At 40.6% G+C, this 22,870-nt stretch overlaps 1 long non-coding RNA gene across 1 annotated transcript in view; it reads right to left on the bottom strand.

Moving 5' to 3' along the window:
- Positions 1–1,690: 1,690 nt before the first annotated feature.
- Positions 1,691–22,870, bottom strand: part of LOC114883652 — a 60,401-nt gene continuing 39,221 nt past the window's right edge. The window contains exon 3 of the long non-coding RNA XR_003790634.1: positions 1,691–1,788. This is a non-coding gene — a long non-coding RNA (uncharacterized LOC114883652). The remainder of the gene's footprint in view (positions 1,789–22,870) is intronic.

The raw sequence follows: 22,870 nt of genomic DNA, 5'->3' as shown, positions 1-22,870 counted from the left end.
CCCATTGTTGCCAACCTCAGCTTGCCCCAAGGGGGCAAACCCAGGAGTGCTAGGCTGAGGCCTCCTATAGACCTTGAGCCACCACCCCTCTGCCCTTCTAAGACATCCACATCCCCAGACACCAGGAAGCCGCTCCCTTTTCACCTGGGAACCCAGAGTCTGAGTATACCTCTCTACTTAGAAATCAGAAGGACCCTCTACAATCTCCAGAAGGCATTACACTATTCATTCACTCTTTCATTCACTTTCCAAACACTCACTGACGACCTACTCTGTGTCAGGCTCTACCCTCAGCACCAACTGCCCCCAGGAAGGCTCTCTGTGGAGGAAGCTGCCTTCACACCTGCAAAGGGTGACAACATGACTTTCTGACAGTTCCCTCCCTAGAATAAAAGGGGGAAGAACCACCATAAATGGTACACTCAGCTGGGCATCCTATTACATATCATACACACACACAAACACACACACACACACACATATACACATATGTATTATAAATTTTTAAAAATCCAGGTGATAATGAACACAGTGATGATGGAAATTACCATCAATTCCTTTATAAGAAATATTTCCACTAAAATTATTTTAGAAAGAAAATACACCTGAATTCTGAAACAAGCCAGTTCTGCAGCTGTTTTGTTTTGTTTTTTTCTTTTCTAAAATCCTAGGTAAATAATTTTCTACTGACATGATCTAATCAGGTATGTATGTCTTAAGAAAACTTTCTGCTTAGGACAAATCATTGACTCAGAAGGTTAGAAGAGTCCACCCCACTCTCAGCCCTCGACCCCGTGTCTCCCAAGTGGCCATCAGCCTATGAAGATGCCTCCAAGTTCAGGGCACTCCCTCTTGAGTCACCCTTACCCGGGTCTCAGCAGCTCTGGCAGGAACAAGCATGCACGCTTCATCAGACTATCTGTCTCCCTCTAGCTTCAAGCTGTTGGTACTGTTATATTTTTGAGTCATATAATTCCTCTTCTCTTTGTGACAGACCCTGAAATATGTGAAGCTTTGAATCCCCATTTTTTTTCCTCTTGCAATGATTTTCAATTATTCTCTTGCAACTGTTCTCAAATGGCATTGTTTCTAGTCCCTTCAAGAAATAGTCACTCTCTTCTGAACACACTTCATTTGTCCGTGTACCTCTTAAAGAATGATAGCAAAACCCTTGTCATCTGGTATTTACACTTCTAAGAGTTTTCTTGAAGGAAGTGATCAGGTATATGAACAAATATTTGTCTATGATAATGTTCATCACAGCATTACTTACAGTTTTCAAAAATTAGAGTATGTATAGTATATCTACATGATAAAATTTGAAAGTACGCTGAAGAAGTAATTGAATGGCATTCAAACGTTTACTATGTTGTCCAGTAGAAGGAAAAGGAGATTACCAAAAATCGTGTCATGAGATCATTTGTGTATACATATCTGTGTATGTTCATAAACCAGGAAGAATATATGATGAAATATTAACTGTAGGTCCTTCCAGCCGATGGGATCGTAGATGACTTTTACTTGATGTATTTTTCTGTACTTTCCAGATTTTCTGCAGTGAAAATATACCACTTTTTAATAAAAGCAAATAATAAATGTTATTTTTAAAAGAAGGTTGTATTGCTGAAAACTAAAATCAAAAAACTGAAAGGCGTGAACTGATCGACTCACAGGATATGGATTCCAACTCCCTCACTCTGATCCACTTCCATTAAAACCACGGGACACACAGGTGGGTCTGCAGCCACATTACACAGTCGATTTGTTGAGAAGATTCTTCTTGATAACCTGTGAAACATTTTCGCAAATATTATTGCTCTCTCATTTTGTAGTTAAACATTAGCTTGTTTTTTGTTTTCTTTTGTTGCAATCCATGAAAATTTTTATTCTTAAAATAAGTGACTTCCATTCCCACCGCCTTGTGGCCCACCTGTCCCATGGCCTCCGCCAAGCCCAGCACGGCTCAGCTCAGCAGCAGCTAAGCCAGGATCTGTCCCGGAAACTGGTGAAGAGGTGGGTCTGGGTCTGAGCAAGGTGACCACCAAGGAGTTCAGCAACCAGGTTGCCAGTGTAGAGACTGTGAAAGTTTAAGTGTAAGTGTAAGAAGCTGTGTGTGTCTCATGGAGTGATTATGAGGAAATGAGGATGACTCAGGGGAACCTCTCATCATAATCGACACTTCCAAAACTGCAAATATTTTCTCCCATTCAACAGAGGTTAACATCCAAAATATATAAACATCCAATACAGCTCAATATCAAAAAAAAAACCTGATTAAAAAATGGGCAGAAGACTTGAATAAACATTTTTCCAAAGAAGATATACAGATGCTCAACATCACTACTCATCAGGGAAATGCAAATCAAAACCACAGTGAGATAACACCTCACACCTGTCAGAAAGACCATCCTCAAAAGAACACAAATAGAGAAAGTTGGAGAGGGTGTGGAGGAAAGGAAACCCTCATATACTACTGGTGGGAAGGTAAACTGATACAGCCACCATGGAAGACAGTGTGGAGGTTCCTCAAGAAACTAAAAATAGAACTACCGCTGTCTCAGTGGAAATGAAATAAAGGAAAACACTAACTCAAAAATATATAGGCACCCTCATGTTCACTGCAGCATTATTTACTATAACCAAGATATGGAAGCAACCTAAGTGTCCATCAACAGATGAATGGATAAGGAAGATGTGGTGTACATACACACACACACACACACACACACACACACACATATACACACACACACATATATATACACACACACACATATATATACATATATACACACATATATACATACATATATACACACATATACACACATACAGACACATACATATATATACACACATATATATACACACATACATATATACGCACATACATATATACACACACATATATACACACACATATATATACACATACACACATATACACACATATACACACACACATATACACACACATATATACACATACATATATATACACACATACATATACACACACATACATATACACACACGCATATACATGTACACACACACACACACACACACACACATATATATATATATATATACACGATGGAATGCTACTCAGCCAAAAAAGAGAATAAAATAATGCCATTTGCAACAACGTGGTCGGACCTAAAGATATTATGCTTAGTAAAATAACTGAGACAGAGAAAGACAAATACTCTGTTATCACTTATATGTGGAATCTAAAAAATACAACAAACCTGTGAATATAACGAAACAGAAGCAGACTCATAGATGCAGAGAACAAACTAGTGGTTACCAGCGGCGAGAGAGACGGGGGAAGGGACAATGTAGAGGAAGGAGATTAAGAGATACAAACTACTATGTACAAGATAAATAAGCAGCAAAAATATATTGTACAGCACAGGGAAATATGATTATTCTGTGATAACTTTAAATGGAGTATAATCTATAAAAATGTTGAATCACTATGTTGTACACCTGAAACTAATACCATATTGCAAATCAACTACACTTCAATTAAAAAAAAAGAAGAACAAAGAAACAAACACCAAAACATGACCCATGCTCTAATTTCTACAAAGTCGTAACCAGTATGATTTCAGTAACTGGGGCAGATACACACTTCTCAGATACAGGTATTTTTAAAATGTTCCTGTGGAGAGTTTACATGCGGAACCTACAGTCTCCAGTGGATTCGAGAAACTGTTGCACAGTGGAAGAAATGTATCATTGCATCCTCTCAGGCAAGTGGTTCCAAAAGTGTTACCTAATTGCAGATGGATTCAATGCTGAAGTTACTTTGATTCACAAAGAGAGAAAGAAAGTCAATGGCAGGGGCAGGGCAGTTTTGTTTGGTGATGTTTACAAGTGTGTGACTGTCCTCGTGAATGACAAGACTGACATTTGCAACTGTCATGCCGCTGCAGACAAGCTACTCCAGGCTGGAAGCAGGGAAGTTTAAGATATTCTTACTCATGCAGGCTTCCCTGGCCGGCTATTTTCAGAACAAATAAGGCTGGTTTTGAGGCTGTCGTCACCAAAACACAATTCTCAAAGAGGACAAAATCAAATAGTCCTCCAAGATTCAGGCCGTTGCTATTTGAATGACTGGTGACCTAGAACACACAAAGGAGAACCAGTGCCTCATCTATTTAGCCATGTCCCTCTGCAAAATATTGTGTTTTGAACTATAATATTAATAGAATTATACAATTATACGTGTTTTAATAGTATAGTTATATGTGTTCATAAATATATGTGTTTGAACTATTATGTCCTGGTATTTTTTTGCTTGTTTTTGTTTTATTATGCTTCTAAAGTTAAGATTCGACAATACTAAAGCAAAAAAAAAAAAAAAAATCACATAGCGCTTGGTATTTATTCCTATCAAACTTCTGTAAAAGTTTGCTTCATCTCTCTGTCATATTAAGACCTCTTTCATCATCTTATTCTGTCATTTCGTTTCTTTATTAAGCCTCTTAACTCTGCATCATGATAAGTGTGTCCCCCATATCTTTATCCAAATCCCTGATGAATGTATCCAACAGAATATGATCCAGGATAAAGCCAGGATACTTACCAGCAGAAAGCTGTCATCAGATTAATACCTTCTGGGTGCAGGTGTTCAACTAGAAACCCATCAAGCTAGCAGCCCATAATTCTCCCTCTGTGTTATATCATATGATATCAACAAAAAGACTTTACAGAGGATATTTGACTTTTCCAAGAAATTTAGAAAATGACCTTTTTGTTTCACACATATCCCATGAGCTCAGACAGGTCAAAAATGTATTAAAACAGAGTTGAGCCCTATCTGAAGAGGGAAGAGACCTGCAAAATCTTAGATGCAACGATTGTCTCAAGCAGTGCATCCACTCCCTGACCTGACACTGCACTGTGAACCCACCCTATTTCTTCTGCCCCATGAATAGGAGTCAAACAGAAGGGTCAAGCCTTATTCCTCTCCTTTTATTCCACAGTGCCGAGCACACAGCTCATACATGATACTGTGGTGTCTGCTCCCGGCAAAACAGAAGCTCTTGCCGCTGCTCATCCTGTAAGTCGAGGGGTCACACGAGCTTCCTATCTCCCCTGGTGTTGTAGAGAGAAGCGTGTGTAGAGGTTAGTCAAAATATGTGTCACTCAAGGTGTGGGGCATAACACCGACTCCCCGCTAAACAGATGATGGAGTAATTGGCTCAGAATATCTCTAGGTGTACACAGGGCGATGAAGCTCCAAACATGCAGTCACCATCTCAGTTGTGGTCATTAGCTGTAGAGGGCTTGGGATGAAGCATAATAATGCCTCCATTTAGTTACTACAGTGACCCCTTCCCTGACAGCTCCCCAGCCAGGTCATCCCAGAGCCACAGGTCTTGGACTCATGAATGGGATGTCCATTCCCGGTGACGGACCCCTCGGGGGAAGGACCCAGCACTGCCTAGCCAAGCCCATCCTTTGCTGACTTCTGTTCTCCTGCAGTGGTCTCTTGCTGCTCTGGCCACACTCCCATTATCCCACACAAAAGTCCTCATTCTCCTTCTTTCTCTCTCTCAATAGATGTCAATGTGTCCCCACTCCCCAGAGCATTAGCAACACAGAACGCAGTTATCCTTTCCGAAGGTAGATGCATATTTTTTTAATTGTCCAGCATACACACTCTGGTGGGTAAAGAGATCCTTTACTATGTCCTGGGGAATTTCCATTTTCTCCAGAGTCTTCTAAACGCACCAGGAATAAAACCGTGTGTTTTCCCACCAAAGCGTCAGAATGAGCCTAAGCCACACACAGAACACAAACATTTGCTCAGTGAATGAATCAGCGACGCAATGTGCATCCTATGAGATATTTTGGATGGAATGGGTTAAGAGGACTGGGTGGACATCAAGGAATGAGACAGTGCAGGACGCTTCTTAGCAAAGAAGAGCAAAAGTGTGGGAACCTGGAAAGCAGTGACCTGGAGAGAACCGGGGGCTTGAGGCAGGAAGGAGGTTGGAGCAGAGTCACGGGTCAGTGCGAGGCAGGCACAGACATCAGAGAAGAACGTTTCAGTGCAGGGGACAGACTCAGAAGAATCAGATATCAAGTGCAGGTCGCAGCCCAAAGCAGCCTGGTGAGTCCGGGCTGAAAGCCAGCGCGGGAGAGACGCTTAGTGTCCAGCGCTCAGCACGCACACCTCCATCACCACGCAGGGGTCTGGGGAAGTTACCACAGCACCTTCAGCCACACCTCCGTGAACCGGGGCCAGTCAACTCACCCCTCCACAGCAACACTGACCAGGGGTCCTGGAGAAGGTGAGAAGCCCCCAGGGAAAGCCCTAGTGCGGCAGACTGCACAGGACGGAGTAGAAAACAGATCTACGGGTCACTGAGTCCTTTGTACATGATGTACACTCCACCCAGGACCCTTACAGAAGCCCTGAAATTCAGACGTTATTATATATACATAAATTCTGCGAAAGGAAACCTCAAAACACGTGAGTCATTCACACAGACGCACGGCTAAATGGCAGACTGGAACCCAGGTCTGTCTCCCCAAAGCTCAGGGGCCTCCAGCTGGGCCCTACGGCCTGCCGCTCTGCCCTATTTCAGTGCAAGGGTGAAACTGTTGTACAAGAAACATTTCACTACGAACACTGCATGATCTCTTTATACGAGAGGCGTGTTTGTCTCTTATTTTTTTATTCTCCAAATCGGTATATATCAAATATCATTTTAACAACTGTTACAATTTTATGAGCATTTATTTTGATACTCACTTTCAAATAAAATACTCAGTATTTCTTCTCAATGAAGACGCCCTAATTTTCCGAAGAGGAATTAATTCATTCACACCACCTGAAGTCACAAAGCCTATAAGGTACATGACCAGGCCAAAAATACAATTCACCCTGCACTCTGCTGCCCACGTCTTTCCATGGACCGTGACTCTTGGGTGACTTTTCTGTCTAAGGCTCTAATTTTCTCTTTGATGGGGTCTGCCCTACCTATGTGACCCAGTTGGTATTTTACAGCGTAAAATAGTTATTCATTTATTCCAGAAGTGGTAATGTATTACTCAGAGGCTCCAGGCACCAAGAAAGCAGTCTGTTCTGGAAACAACAGGAAAGGAATAAGAAAAGGGTGGCTACCTTCAAGGAATTTCCCAGCTGCGGGAGCGAGGCAGACCTATAAGTAATGTAACAGACTCTGTGATAAACCTGCAAAGGTTAAGGGTAGGAGGTGGTAACTTCAGCCCAGGAAGGACAGGAGGATAAGCTTCAAAGAGGTAGGTGAACTGTGAGATAAATCATTATGCACGTGTCCTTTGCTCCAGTAAGCCATCTTTCCGGGTCACCTCCCCACACGTACTTCTCGTCCACCTCCTTACACAGGCATCTCCCTCCTCTCCTCCGGCTCACACACATCCTGCCATCTGTGTGCAATGAACTGCCGCTGTCATACTGGATAATCTAAGACATTCCCCAGCACCTCTGATCTCCATCCTCAACCCCACACTACTGAGGGAGAACCTGTCCCCATGCATGAACGCCACGCTCGCACCACCAGTTTTAATCTCCACTGTTGCTTACACACAAACTCACTGAGGAGATGCACAATATACAAACAGGTCATCCTGCCTTTTTTTAATTTTATGATAATAAAATTCACAATATGCACTTCTGTCCTGCTTCTCACAGATGTTCTTAAAGCATTACCTTTTTAAAATATTTTATTCCAGGTTTTAGCGTTTTTTTTTCCTACATCAGCTAAGCAAGCTGTTTTTCAGCATCGAACCTGAAAATTCAGCCAAACACTACGAATCCACGTGACCAAGTCTGATATCTCGTAAAATAACAGAACTGTAAACGGTTAACTCAGATGTTGGCCGACCCTCTCCTAATCAGTGCACAGCGTTTTCTTCTGCTAAAAAAAAGGGGGGCATATGCCTCATAAATGTCTTTGGCACACATAATTCCATTTCTTCCCAACTTTATTTCGGTAAAATTGGCACATGACATTGTATAAGTTTAAGGTGTACAGTGTCATTAACTGATATACGTATATATTGCAAAATGATGACCACAGTAAGGTTAGTTATATCCGTCACCTCATGTAGTTACCTTTTGGGTTTTCTGTTTAGGTTTTGGGTTTTTTTTTTTTTTGGTTTTGGGGGGTTTTTTGATGAGAACTTTAAAGATCTATTCTCTTAGCAACTTTTAAGTATACAATACAGTATTGTTAACTGTAGTCACCCTGCTGTACACTACATCCCCAGATCTTATTCATTTAATAACTAGAAGTTGGTACATTTTAACCACTTTCACCCATTTCCACCAGCTCCACCCCTGGCAACCACCAATCTAATCTGTTTCTAGGAGTTCAATGTTTTTAGATTCTGCATGTAAATCATACAATATTTGTCTTTCTCAGTCTGACTTATTTCACTGAGCATAAAACCCACAAGTTTCATCCATGTTGTCACAAACAGCAGGATTTTCTTCTTTTTGTGGCTGAATAATATTCCATTGTGTACATATACCATGTTTTCTTTATCGATTCATCCATCAGTGCATAATTAGGTTGTTTCTGTATCTTGACCATATAAATAATGCTGCAATGAACATGGGGATACAAGTATAATTTTTGTGTCCTTCAGATAAATACCAAGAAGTGGGATTGCTGGATCACATGATAGCTCTACTTTTAATTTTTTGAGGAACCTCAATAGTGTTTTCCATAAGGGATGCACCAACCCACATTCCCACCAACAGTGCACAAGGGTTTCCTTTTCTTCACATCCTTGCCAACGCTTTCCTTCTCTTGTCTTTTTGATAATAGCAGGTGTGAGGTGATATTGTGGTTTTGACTTGCATTTCCCTGATAATTAGTGATATTGAGCATGTTTTCATGTACCTGTTGGCCATCTGAATGTCTTTTTTGGGAAAATGTCTATTCAAGTCCTTGACTTGTTTTTCTTTGTGTTTTTTTTTTTAACGTCTTTATTGGAGTATAATTGCTTTACAATGGTGTGTTACCTTCTGCTGTATAACAAAGTGAATCAGCTATACAAATACATATGACCCCATATCTCTTCCCTCTTGCGTCTCCCTCCCACCCTCCCTATCCCACCCCTCTAGGTGGTCACAAAGCACTGAGCTGATCTCCCTGTGCTATGCAGCTGCTTCCCACCAGCTATCTATTTTACATTTGGTGGTGTATATACGTCCATGCCACTCTCTCATTTCATCCCAGCTTACCCTTCCCCCTCCCCATGTCCTCAAGTCCATTCTCTAGTAGGTCTGTGTCTTTATTCCTGTCCTGCCCCTAGGTTCTTCAGAACCTTTTTTTTTAGATTCCATATATATGTGTTAGCATACGGTATTTGTTTTTCTCTTTCTGACTTACTTCACTCTGTATGACAGACTCTAGGTCCATCCACCTCACAACAAATAACTCAATTTTGTTCCTTTTTATGGCTGAGTAATATTCCATTGTATATATGTGCCACATCTTCTTTATCCATTCATCTGCCTTGACCAGTTTTTTAATTGGCTTGTTCTTTTACTCCTGAGTTGCTTGAGTTCCTTACATATTTTGGATATTAATCCCTTATCAAACATATGGCTTACAAATATTTTCTCCCATTATGTAGGTCTTCTTTTCATTTTGTTGATTCTTTCTTTTTCTGTGCTGAAGCTTTTTTGTCGATGTAGTTCCACTTGACTGATTTTTGGTTTTGTTGCTTGTGCTTTTGTTGCCATATCTAAAAACCTGCTGCCAAGACCAAGTCAAGGAGTATTTTCACTTGTTTCCTTCTAGGAGTTTTAAAGTTTCAGGCCTTACAATCAGGTCTTTAATCCATTTCAAGTTATTTTTTGTGGGTGATATAAGACAGGGGTCCAGCTTCATTCTTCTGCATGTGATTATCCAGTTTTCCCAACACCATTTATGGAAGAGACTATTCTTTCCCCATTGAGGGCAGTTGCCTCCCTTATCTAATATTGGTTGACTGTTAATGCAGGGCCTTATTTCTGGGCTCTCTGTTCTGTTCCATTGGTCTATGCGTTTTTAAGCCAGTATACTATTTTGATTACTATAGCTTTGTAATATAGGTTGAAATCAGGACATGTGATGCCTCCAGCTTTGTTCTTCTTTCTCATGATTGCTTTGGTTACTCAGGGTCTTTTGTGGTTCCATACAAATTTTAGGATTGTTTTTCTATTTCTGTGAAAAATGCCATTGGAATTTTGAAAGGGATTGCATTGACTCTATTGACAGCTTTGGGAAACTTGGGCATTTAAACAATATTAATTCTTCTGATCTATGAACACAGGATGTCTTTCCATTTATCTGTGTTTTCTTCAACTTCTTTCATCAGAGGCTTATAGTTTTCAGTGGAGAGATATTTCACTTCCTTGGTTAAATTCATTCTTAAGTATTTCCTTGTTATTGATGCTATTGTGAATGGGATTGTTTTCTTTATTTCTTTGTCAGATGTTTCACTGTTAACATATAGGTAGGCAATTGATTTCTGTATGTTTACTTTGTATCCTGCAGATATACTGAATGCATTTTTAGGTGTAAGAGTTTTTGGTGTAGTCTTTACGGTTTTCTACAAGTAACACTTTGTCATCTGCAAATGGGAACAATTTATTTCACTTCTTTCATTTTTTTGGATGCCTCCTATTTCTTCTTCTCGCCTGATTGCTGTGGCTTGGAATTCCAGTACTATGTTGTGGTTACCCTCACTTACATAAAATATCTTATAGTTACAACATCCAATTGTAAGTTGATAACCACTTAACTTCAATAGCATACAGAAACCTTATACTTTTACTTCTCCCCCTTCCTCACATTTTACGTTATTGATGTTACACTTTACATCTTGTTTACATTGTGTATCCAATAACAAACTATTATTATTATGGTTTTTTAATCCATTTGTTTTTTAACTTTTAAGCTAGAGTTGTAAGTGAATTATGAACCACCATTACAATATTAAAGAATCTGACTTTGATTATATTTTATCATTACCAATGAGTTTTACACATTCATACATTTTTACAATGTTAATTAACTTTATTTCCACTTGAAGAACATCCTTAGCATTTCCTGTAAGGTAGGTCTAGTGGTGAGGAGCTCCCTTAGCTTTTGTTTGCACAGGTAAGTATCTCTCACTCATTGCTGAAGGACAGCTTTGCTGGGTATAGTATTCTCCGCTGATGATGGTTCCTCTATGGCCCTTTCTGTCTTTACCAGAGATCGATGGCTATTTTGTGCCCCCAAGTTAAGTTCTGAGGTCTCTAATATATGTGCTTCTTCTGGTATATATTGCCCACGGGCAGGGTTGTCCACACTAACTCAAAGAATTTTTCCTGGAACAGATGCCATTTAAAGATAGAAATTTTTCAAGTTACTAAGTATGTGATCTCATGATTATTCCCAGGTGAGGTGTGGGCTAGCATTAGAACTCAAATAGTCTGAACAGCAATTGGGATTGACTCTTACTAGTTAGTGGGAAAATGACTTAATATGTTCCCATCCATCATCCCACCCCAGAAACGTAATGATGGTGGTAGAGTCTTTGATTTTATCTGGGTTCCTGGCCACACCATCTCTCTCTTTGGCTACTCATCAAAGTTGAAAATTTACCCTGAACAGACGTTTCATCTCTACCCAGCCATCCATCCGCTCCACGCTCATCATGATATCGACATATTGTGCTAGATACAGCAGCAACCCAGATTGATATCTTTGTGCAAGTTTACATACTGGAAAGTTTGCATTTGCCTAGACAAACACAACAAATAATATGACAAAAGGTATCTGCCGGGGTGGTTAAGCACAGGCTCTGAATCAGACTGTCTGGATTCAAATCTCAGCTCTGTTACATGTGAGCTTCTATGTCCCAATTTCCCAGTTTATGAAATGCTACTAATAATTGTACCTACCTCACAGAGTTGAGGTTTCAACCCTGATTTTTAACTGGGTCTAAATATTTCCGTCATCTAAACCATGTTCTTATCTTAGAAATAAAACTCCCAGTTAGAAGAAGAAGATTGGATGCACATTCACAGAAACACATTTCACAGTTGCAGACTCCAAGATTCTCTGATACTCACCTTTGGGTTTTCATCCATGTCTTGCAAAGTTTCTGTGTGAAACTTTACCTTGCTTAAACTGCCTCATCTTGCTTAAACTGCTTCTTCCTTAGATTGAGGAGCAAAAGCCAACTCACTGAGGAACCTGAAGCTTCTATTCATTCCAGTATTCCAATGAAGTCAATTTATGGTTTTACAATGTTTCTGACCTCACACAGCCATACCATCTGCATTTTACTAAAGATGGTAATCACTAGCCCCCTCGCCCCACACTTTTATTTTTAACTTGTTAACTGGAATAAGCAAATATGACACCATTTTCTTAATGCATAATTTCTTATGAGGTATTTGAATAATGTATTTTAGAGTCAGTACTAATTCACAGAAAGGCAAGCAAGTGGTAGGGATTTTTCTTTTCAGTAAGGAGCAAAGATTCCTTACAAATCTTTGATTCAAATATTTAAATGCAAAAGGTGGGTATATTAATACATTATAAAAATGTTTTTTGAACCACATGCCATAATGACAAAAATAAAGGCATTACAATTGTGGCATTTCCATTTAAGAATGATCAATAAAGGGAGAGGAACCAAGAGGGCGGAGTAGCAGGACGCGCTCTCACTCCCTCTTGCGAGAACACCAGAATCACAACTAGCTGCTGGACAGTCATCGACAGGAAGACACTGGAACTCACCAAAATAGATACCCCACATCCAAAGACAAAGGAGACGCCACAGTGAGACAGTAGGAGGGGCGCAATCACAGTAAAACCAAATCCCATAACTGCTGGGTGGGTGACTCACAGGCTGGAGAACACTTATACCACAGAAGTCCACCCACTGGAGTGAAGGTGCTGAGCCCCACGTCAGGCTTCCCAACCTGGGGGTCAGACAACAGGAGGAGGAATTCCTAGAGAATCAGACTTTGAAGCCTAGCGGGAACTGACTGCAGGACTTCGACAGGATTGGGGGAAAGAGAGACTCCACTCTTGGAGGGCACACACAAAGTAGTGTGCACATCGGGACACAGGGGAAGGAGCAGTGACCCCAGGGGAGACTGAACCAGACCTACCTGCTAGTGTTGGAGGGTGTCCTGCAGCGGCGGCTGTGGGGGGAGGCTGTGGCTCACCCTGGGCACAAGGACACTGGCAGCAGAAGTTCTGGGACGTACTCCTTGGCGTGAGCTGCCCCAGAGTCTGTCATTAGCCCCACCAAAGAGCCCAGGTAGCCCCCAGTGTTGGGCTGCCTCAGGCCAAACAACCAACAGGGAGGGAACCCATCCCCACACATCAACAGTCAAGTAGATTAAAGTTTTACTGAGCTCTGCCCACCAGAGCAACAGTCAGCTCTACACACCACCAGTCCCTCCCATCAGGAAACTTACACAAGCCTCTTAGATAGCCTCATCCACCAGAGGGCCGACAGCAGAAGCAAGAAGAACTACAATCCTGCAGCCTGTGGAACAAAAACCACATTCACAGAAAGATAGACAAGATGAAAAGGCAGAGGGCTATGTACCAGATGAAGGAACAAGATAAAACCCCAGAAAAACAACTAAATGAAGTGGAGATACGAAACCTTCCAGAAAAAGAATTCAGAATGATGATACTGAAGATGATCCAGGACCTCAGAAAAAGAATGGAGGCAAAGATCGAGAAGATGCAAGAAATGTTTAACAAAGACCTAGAAGAATTAAAGAACAAACAAACAGAGATGAACAATACAATAACTGAAATGAAAACTACACTAGAAGGAATCAATAGCAGAATAACTGAGGCAGGAGAATGGATAAGTGACCTGGAAAACAGAATGGTGGAATTCACTGCTGTGGAACAGAATAAAGAAAAATGAATAAAAAGAAATGAAGACAGCCTACGAGACCTCTGGGACAACATTAAACACAACAACATTTGTATTATAGGGGTCCCAGAAGGAGAAGAGAGAAAGAAAGGACCTGAGAAAATATTTGAAAGAGATTACAGTCGAAAACTTCCCTAACATGGGAAACTAAATAGCCACCCAAGTCCAGGAAGCACAGCGAGTCCCATACAGGATAAACCCAAGGGGAAACACACAAAGATACATAGTCAAAATGTCAAAAATTAAAAACAAAGAAAAATTATTGAAAGCAGCAAGTGAAAAACGAAAAATAACATACAAGGGAACTCCCATAAGGTTAACAGCTAATTTTTCAGCAGAAACTCTACAGGCCAGAAGGGAGTGGCATGATATACTTAAAGCGGTGAAAGGGAAGAACCTACAACCAAGATTACTCTACCCAGCAAGGATCTCATTCAGATACGAAGGAGAAATCAAAAGCTTTACAGACAAGCAAAAGCTAAGAGAATTCAGCACCACCAAACCAGCTCTACAACAAATGATAAAGGAACTTCTCTAAGTGGGAAACACAAGAGAAGAAAAGGACCTACAAAAACAAACCCAAAACAATTAAGAAAATGGTCATAGGAACATACATATCGATAATTACCTTAAACGTGAATGGATTCAATGCTCCAACCAAAAGACACAGGCTTGCTGAATGGATACAAAAACAAGATCCATATTTATGCTGTCTACAAGAGACCCACTTCAGACCTAGGGACACATACAGGCGAAAGTGAGGGGATGGAAAAAGATATTCCATGCAAATGGAAATCAAAAGAAAGCTGGAGTAGCAATACTCATATCAGATAAAACAGACTTTAAAATAAAGGATGTTACAAGAGACAAGGAAGGACACTACATAATGATCAAGGGATCAATCCAAGAAGAAGATATAACAATTATAAATATCTATGCACCCAACATAGGAGCACCTCAATACATAAGGCAACTGCTAACAGCTATAAAAGAGGAAATCAACAGTAACACAATAATAGTGGGGGACTTTAACACCTCACTTACACCAATGGACAGATCATCCAAAATGAAAATAAATAAGGAAACAGAAGCTTTAAATGACACAATAGACCAGATAGATTTAATTGATATTTATAGGACATTCCATCCAAAAACAGCAGATTACACTTTCTTCTCAAGTGCGCACAGAACATTCTCCAGGATAGATCACATGTTGGGTCACATATCAAGCCTCAATAAATGTAAGAAAATTGAAATCATATCAAGCATCTTTTTGGACCACAATGCTATGAGATTAGAAATCAATTACAGGGAAAAAAACGTAAAAAACACAAACACATGGACACTAAGCAATACATTACTAAATAACCAAGAGATCACTAGAGAAATTAAAGCAGGATTCAAAAAATACCTAGAGACAAATGACAATGAAAACACGATGATCCAAAACCTATGGGATGCAGCAAAAGCAGTCCTAAGAGGGAAGCTTATAGCTATACAAGCCTACCTCAAGAAACAAGAAAAATCTCAAGTAAACAATCTAACCTTACACCTAAAGGAACTAGAGAAAGAAGAACAAACAAAACCCAAAGTTAGCAGAAGGAAAGAAATCATAAAGATCAGAGCAGAAATAAATGAAATAGAAACAATAGCAAAGATCAATAAAACTAAAAGCTGGTTCTTTGAGAAGATAAACAAAATTGATAAACCATTAGCCAGACTCATCAAGAAAAAGAGGGAGAGGACTCAAATCAATAAAATTAGAAGTGAAAAAGGAGAAGTTACAACAGACACCACAGAAATACAAAGCATCCTAAGAGACTACTACAAGCAACTCTATGCCAATAAAATGGACAACCTGGAAGAAGTGGACAAATTCTTAGAAAGGTATAACCTTCCAAGACTGAACCAGGAAGAAACAGAAAATATGAACAGACCAATCACAAGTAATGAAATTGAAACTGTGATTAAAAATCTTCCAACAAGGGCTTCCCTGGTGGCGCAGTGGTTGAGAGTCCGCCTGCCGATGCAGGGGACACGGGTTTGTGCCCCGGTCCGGGAAGATCCCACATGCCGCAGAGCGGCTGGGCCCGTGAGCCATGGCTGCTGAGCCTGCGCGTCCGGAGCCTGTGCTCCGCAACAGGAGAGGCCACAACAGTGAGAGGGCCGCGTACCGCAAAAAAAAAAAAAAAATCTTCCAACAAACAGAAGTCCAGGACCAGAGGGCTTCACAGGTGAATTCTATCAAACATTTAGAGAAGAGCTAACATCCACCCTTCTCAAATTCTTCCAAAAAATTGCAGAGGAAGGAACACCCCCAACCTCATTCTGTGAGGCCACCATCACCCTCATACCAAAACCAGACAAATATACTACAAAAAAGAAAATTACAGGCCAATATCACTGATGAATATAGATGCAAAAATCCTCAACAAAATACTGGCAAATTGAATCCAACAACACATTAAAAGGATCATACACCATGATCAAGTGGGATTTATCCCAGGGATGCAAGGATTCTTCAATATCCACAAATCAATCAGTGTGATACACCACATCAACAAATTAAAGAATAAGAACCATATGATCATCTCAATAGATGCAGGAAAAGCTTTTGACAAGGATGCCACCACCACAGGAGCTGGGGGGAGCAAGGAAAGCTTCTCCCTAAGCCTTTGGAGGGAGCGCAGCCCTGCTCACATCCTGATTTTGACCTCAAGCCTCTGGAACTGTGAGAGAATAAATTTCTGTTGTTTCTGCCCAGTTTGTGGTAATTTGTTATAGCAGCAACAGGAAATTAACACACTGATTCACCCACCGTGGCTGCCCCCCTACATGTCCATCCATCACAAACCCTGATTCTACCCTCTGAGTGACTCTCACACCCTACGTTTCCTCCCTTCCCCTCCCGTCTCTCATATCCTTACTGTGCAAGCACCTAACTGGCTCCCCCTGTTGATTTTTGCTCTTCTCCCATGCATTCCTACTCAGTAGCAAGGGTGACCGCTAAAGACACATATCTGAAGGGGCCACTTCCTTGAACAAAGCACAGCTACCACAAAGAGGATAAAGTCCAACAGCTTCAACATGGGCGACAATCCCTTCAGGGACCTCCTGCCACCTTCCTCACTGCTCTCTCTGCCCTATCATGGCTTCATCAGGTTCCTCTGCCCCGCCACGCTGCCCCCTCTCTGTACTCCCCTTCTGGCGCCCCACATGCTTAGTCATGTCTCTAACACGTAAATCCCTCCATCACATCCACCAGCACGTGTCCAGCACCAAATGTGTTCCTGGAAGATACCAAGTGCTCAGTAAACACTCTTTGAAATAATGATACAATGTAATCAAATTTCCTCAAGTCACATCAGACCAAATGTGATCAGATACATCTTTTCAGGAATCCAAGTTTCAACTCAGAATCCATTTTAAGAGAAATAATGTTTGAAACATCCAGTCACCATTCAGAACATTGTTTCCAGTGGGACAAAATGTTGTTTCGTTCAATCAGCCAAAAGATGAACTCCAGCCCACAATCTCTTTAAAATTAGGAACTTGCTCACCTCAAAGCTTGTTCGTTAATTACCACTTGCCTTCCCTCAAGCCAAATCTTCAAGCAAAACATGCACCCATATGTGCTCTGGGAATGCCGGGGGGAACCACAGGTCCTACCCCTTCCTGAGAGAGGGTGCCACACCCAGAGAGAGTAATGACAGGAAGGACAAGGGAAAGAAAATCAATATTCTCCGCCTGCCCGGGGACCCCTCTACTCCATCTCCCCTACCTCCCATTCAGCCGAGAGCTGCGCACAAGCCCACTGCCCGCTGGTAGCTTCGAGGACAAGTTCATCTCTGCAGTTGAATGTGGTCACACTCCTCCTCTTCTTTACCACCACCATTCTAGGACTTGCCCAAATTAGCAACAAAAACCAATGGAAATCCACTTCTACATTCTCCCCCAATCCATTCAATACATTTGTGATTGCAGTGCCCACCACCATTCTTTCCTCTGGGACACTGATTTATGTAAAACTAATAGGAGTCCTGTCACTCCTTCTAGACCCACAGTCGTCCCACCCGAATCTAAGCCTCTTCCCATGATCCCTACCTCAGTAAATAGCACCACTGTCCACCTAGCTCTGCCAACCAGAGACCTAGGAATCACTTTTGTCACTTCCTTCTCCCTGGAACCCATTTCCAATCCATCAAGTACTGTCAGTTTTACCTCCTAATCTGTCCATTCCTCTCAATTTCCACCATCATAATTAATTCTCATCTAGATTATTATCGTAATCTCCGAATTGGTCTCCCTTCAACCACTTTTGCTTCTTCTAATTCATCCTGCGTGTCAAAGGCAAAAGGCACTTATCAAGTTGCCCCTCCAGCTCTTCTGCAGCCCCACCCCACTGCCATCCTGACCTGTATCCTTCAACTTGAACCCTTCAATAGCTCCCTTACTCTTGGGATAAGAATGAAGATGTTGCCTGTAGCCAACAAGGGACAGTATTATTTGGCCTCTGCTCTTTCCTAGTTTCATCTCTTCTCACTCAGCTCTTCAGCCTCTAGCCTCCCTTCCCTTCCGTGAATTCACCGTGTTTCCTTCATCTGGGAAATCTTTGCACATTCTGTTCCTGCTGCTGGGAGTGCTCTCCCCTCATCCACTCTGTCTACACCGACTTCTACTCAGCCTTTCGACCTCAGTGGAAAAATATCTTCCTCAGAGGACTATACCCCCCAAGACTGCACCCCTGTGTCATCCTATATCCTCAGGCACTGAGTGCCTTTCTGCTCCGCCCTCACCACTGCATCTCAAAGCACCAAACATAGGAAACGTAAAACAAACCTTGTCCAATTCAGTCTTTGCCCTGGAGGCTTCAACTTGCCAAGAAGAATAATACCTTGCTGCCAATCTTGAATCTTGTTTCCACTGCCACCTGCATACTTCTTCTTGCCCTTTCAACCCCCCACCCCACCAAAAAAAGGCAACGGTAGGTGAGATAGTATCACATACCACCCTTTACTACAGATTTTAAGCCCAGAATGCTCACCAATAAGCTTGGTTGTCTAAAACTTAAATCTCTCTCAGATCATGGATAGATTCTGGGATAAACATGTTGGTGAGAAACAAGGATCTCTTTTAAAATTAAGCACTTGATCTTTGTGCTTTATATGTGCACTATGCTCAGACAATTTATACATTTCACTTTGTTCTCTCATTACTTTTTGACTTTTGGAAAACACACATATATTTACTCATCAATAATAGGAACTGTGTGTTATTTGTCTTAGTAAAATCAGTCCACAGTTTGCACTTGGTAAACATTTAATAATCATTTTTAATATAATGGATTTAGTCCCCTTAAGCTTGAGGGAAGAATTTGAGATACATCCTTCTTAAGTAGGATTTCTCAGAATATTCTGAGTTTCCCCTTTTATCATTATTAATATTGCTGATAAGAATGAAAACACCTGACATTTATTAGCATTTATATATCAGACACTGCAAAGCATATTATGCATTTAATATTCATAATAAGCCTATGAAATAGGTAATGTTTTTCACCTATTTTACAGCCTAGGTGATATAAAGAGGTTAAGTAATTTGTCCAAGGACACACAGAGTGTAAGTGATAAAGCTAAGATTTGAAACCAGGCAGTCTGATTCCAAAGCCGTGATCACTCACCACACCACACTGCCTTCTATCACTTTAAAAAGGCCACCACCATAGTTTTCCACTTTGGATAAAACCAACTATGCTCTTAGCTGACCCAGACTTCCTACAGATAACAAATATGAGTACTGTCCAAAGTACAAAAGAGAAGGAAAGAAAGAAAGAAGGAAGGAAGGGAGGGAGGGAGGTGAATTCTACCAAACATTTAGAGAAGAGATAACACTTATCCTTCTGAAATTATTCCAAAAACTGCAGAGGAAGAAGCACTTTCAAACTCATTCTATGAGGCCACCATCACCCTGACACCAAAATCAAACAAAGATATGAAAAAAAGAAGAAAACTACAGGCTAATTTCACTGATGAACATAGATGCAAAAATTCTCAACAAAATACTAGCAAATCAACTCTAACAATACATTAAAAAGATTATACACCATGATCAAGTGGATTAATCCCAGGGATCCTAGGATTTTCAATATCTGGAAATCAATCAATGTGATATATCACATTAACATATTGAAGAATAAAAACCATATGATCACCTCAATAAATGCAGGAAAAGTTTTTGATAAAACTCAATATATATTAATGAGAAACACTCTTCAGAAAATGGACATAGAGTGAACACACCTCAACATAATAAAGGCCATATAGGACAAACCCACAGCTAACATCATACTCAATGCTGAAAAGCTGAAAGCATTTCCTCTAAGATCAGGAACAAGACAAGGATGCTCACTCTTGCCACATTTATTCAACATAGTTTTGCAAGTCCTAGCCACAGCAATCAGAGAAGAAAAAGAAATAAAAGGAATCCAAATTGGAAAAGAAGAAGTAAACCTGTCACTCCTTGCAGTTGACATGTTACTATAAGTAGAAAATCCAAAAGATGCTACCAGAAAACTACTACAATTCATCAATGAATTCAGCAAAGTTGATGGATACAAAATTAATATACAAAAATCTGTTTAATTTCTATACACTAACAACAAAATATTGGAAAGAGTAATTAAGAAAACAATCCCACTTACCACTCCATCAAAAAGATTAAGATATCTATGAATAAACCTACTAAGGAGGCAAAAACCTCTACTCTGAACACTTTAAGATGCTGATGAAAGAAACTGAAGACGACACAAACAGATGGAAAGATATACTAGATTCTTGTTCTGGAAGCATCAATGTTATTAAAATGATCATACCATCCAAGGCAATCTACAGATTCAATGCAATCTCTATCAAATTACCAATGGCATTTTCACAGAACCAGAACAAAAAATTTTTTAATTTATATGGAAACACAAAAGACCCCAAATGGCCAAAAGAATCTTGAGAAAGAAGAATAAAGCTGAAGGACTCATGCTCCCTGACTTCAAACTACATGTCAAAGCTACAGTCATCAAAAAAGTATGGTACTGGCAGAAAAACAGACATATAGATCAATGGAACAGAATAGAAAACCAGAAATAAACCCACTCACTTATGGTCAATTAATCTATGACAAAGCAAGCAAGAATATACAATGGAGAAAAGACAGTCTCTTCAACATGTGGTGCTGGGAAACCTGGACAGCTACATGTAAAAGAACGAAATTAGAGCATTCTCTAACACCATACACAGAAATAAACTCAAAGGCACATGAAAAGATGCTTAACATAGCTAATTATTAGAGAAATGCAAACCAAAACTACAATGAGGTATCACCTCACAACAGTCAAACTGGCCACCATAAAATGTCTACAAATAATAAATGCTGGAGAGGGTGTGGAGAAAAGGAAATCCTCCTACACTGTTGGTGGGAATGTGAATTGGTGCAGCCACTATGGAGAACAGTATGGAGGTTCCTTAAGAAACTAAAAGTAGAGCTACCATATGATCCAGCAATCCCATTACTGGACATATATCCAGAGAAAACCTAATTTGGAAAGACACATGCATCCCAATCTTCACAACAGCACAATTTCCAATAGCCAAAACATGGAGGCAACCTAAGTGTCCATTGATGGATGAATGGATAAAGAAGATATGATATATATATATACAATGGAATATTACTCAGCCATAAAAAAGAATGAAATAATTCCATTTGCAGTAACACGGATGGACCTGGAGATTATCACACTAAGTGAAATAAGTCAGACAGTGGATGACAAATATTATATGATATCACTTTATGTGGAATCTTTAAAAATTACACAAATGAACTTAGTTACAAAACTGAAGTAGACACAGAGACATGGAAAACAAACTTATGCTTACCAAAGCAGATAGCAGGGGCACAGATTAGGAGTTTGGGATTAAAATATGTACACTACTATATATAAAATAAGTTCCTACTGTATAGCACAAGGATCTATGCTCAATATTTTTTAAAACCTATAATGGAAAAGAATCTGAAAAGAATATATATGTTTAACTGAATCACTTTGCTGCACACTTGAAACTACCCAAAATTGCAAATTAACTATACTTCAATTTTAAAAAAAGATACTTCGGAGTCTTAACTCACAGTACCTAGGAATGTGACCTTATTTGAAGATAGAGTCCTTGCAGAGGTAACCAAGTTAACATGAGGCAATGAAGGTGAGCCCTAGTCTAATGTGGCTGGTGTTCTTATAAAAAAAACAGAAGTTTGAAAACAGGGACCTGCACACAACAGGGAGATGCCAAGTGAAGATGAAGACAGAGATCAGGGTGATGCAACACAAGCCAAGGAACATTAAAAATTACCAACGGGCTTCCCTGGTGGCACAGTGGTTAAGAATCCGCCTGCCAATGCAGGGGACACAGGTTCAAGCCCTGGTCCGGGAGGATCCCACATGCCGCAGAACAGATGGACCTGTGTGCCACAACTACTGAGCCTGTGCTCTAGAGCCTGAGAGCCACAACTGCTGAGCCTGTGTGCTGCAACTACGGAGCCCACACGCCTCGAGCCCGTGCTCCACAACAGGAGAAGCCACCGCCATGAGAAGCCTGCGCACCGCAGTAAATAGTGGCCCCCGCTCGCCGCAGCTAGAGAAAGCCCACGTACAGCAACAAAGACCCAGTGCAGCCAAAAATAAATAAATGTAATAAATAAATTTTTTTAAAAATTACTAGCAAACCACCAGCATCTAGTCGAGAGGCCTGGAGCAGATTCCTGGTCACAGGTCTCAGGGAGAACCACCCCTGCTGACACCTTCATCCTGCACTTCCAACCTCCAGACCTGTGGCTGGTCTCCACCATCTCTTTAGACGTGTTACAG

This window comes from Monodon monoceros, unplaced genomic scaffold, assembly GCF_005190385.1.
Source record: "Monodon monoceros isolate NGI ecotype Baffin Bay Population unplaced genomic scaffold, NGI_Narwhal_1 Super_Scaffold_5, whole genome shotgun sequence".
Lineage (NCBI taxonomy): Eukaryota > Metazoa > Chordata > Mammalia > Artiodactyla > Monodontidae > Monodon > Monodon monoceros.
The sequence above is the reverse complement of the archived record's forward strand: the minus strand, read 5'-3'. Positions and strand labels throughout refer to the sequence as shown.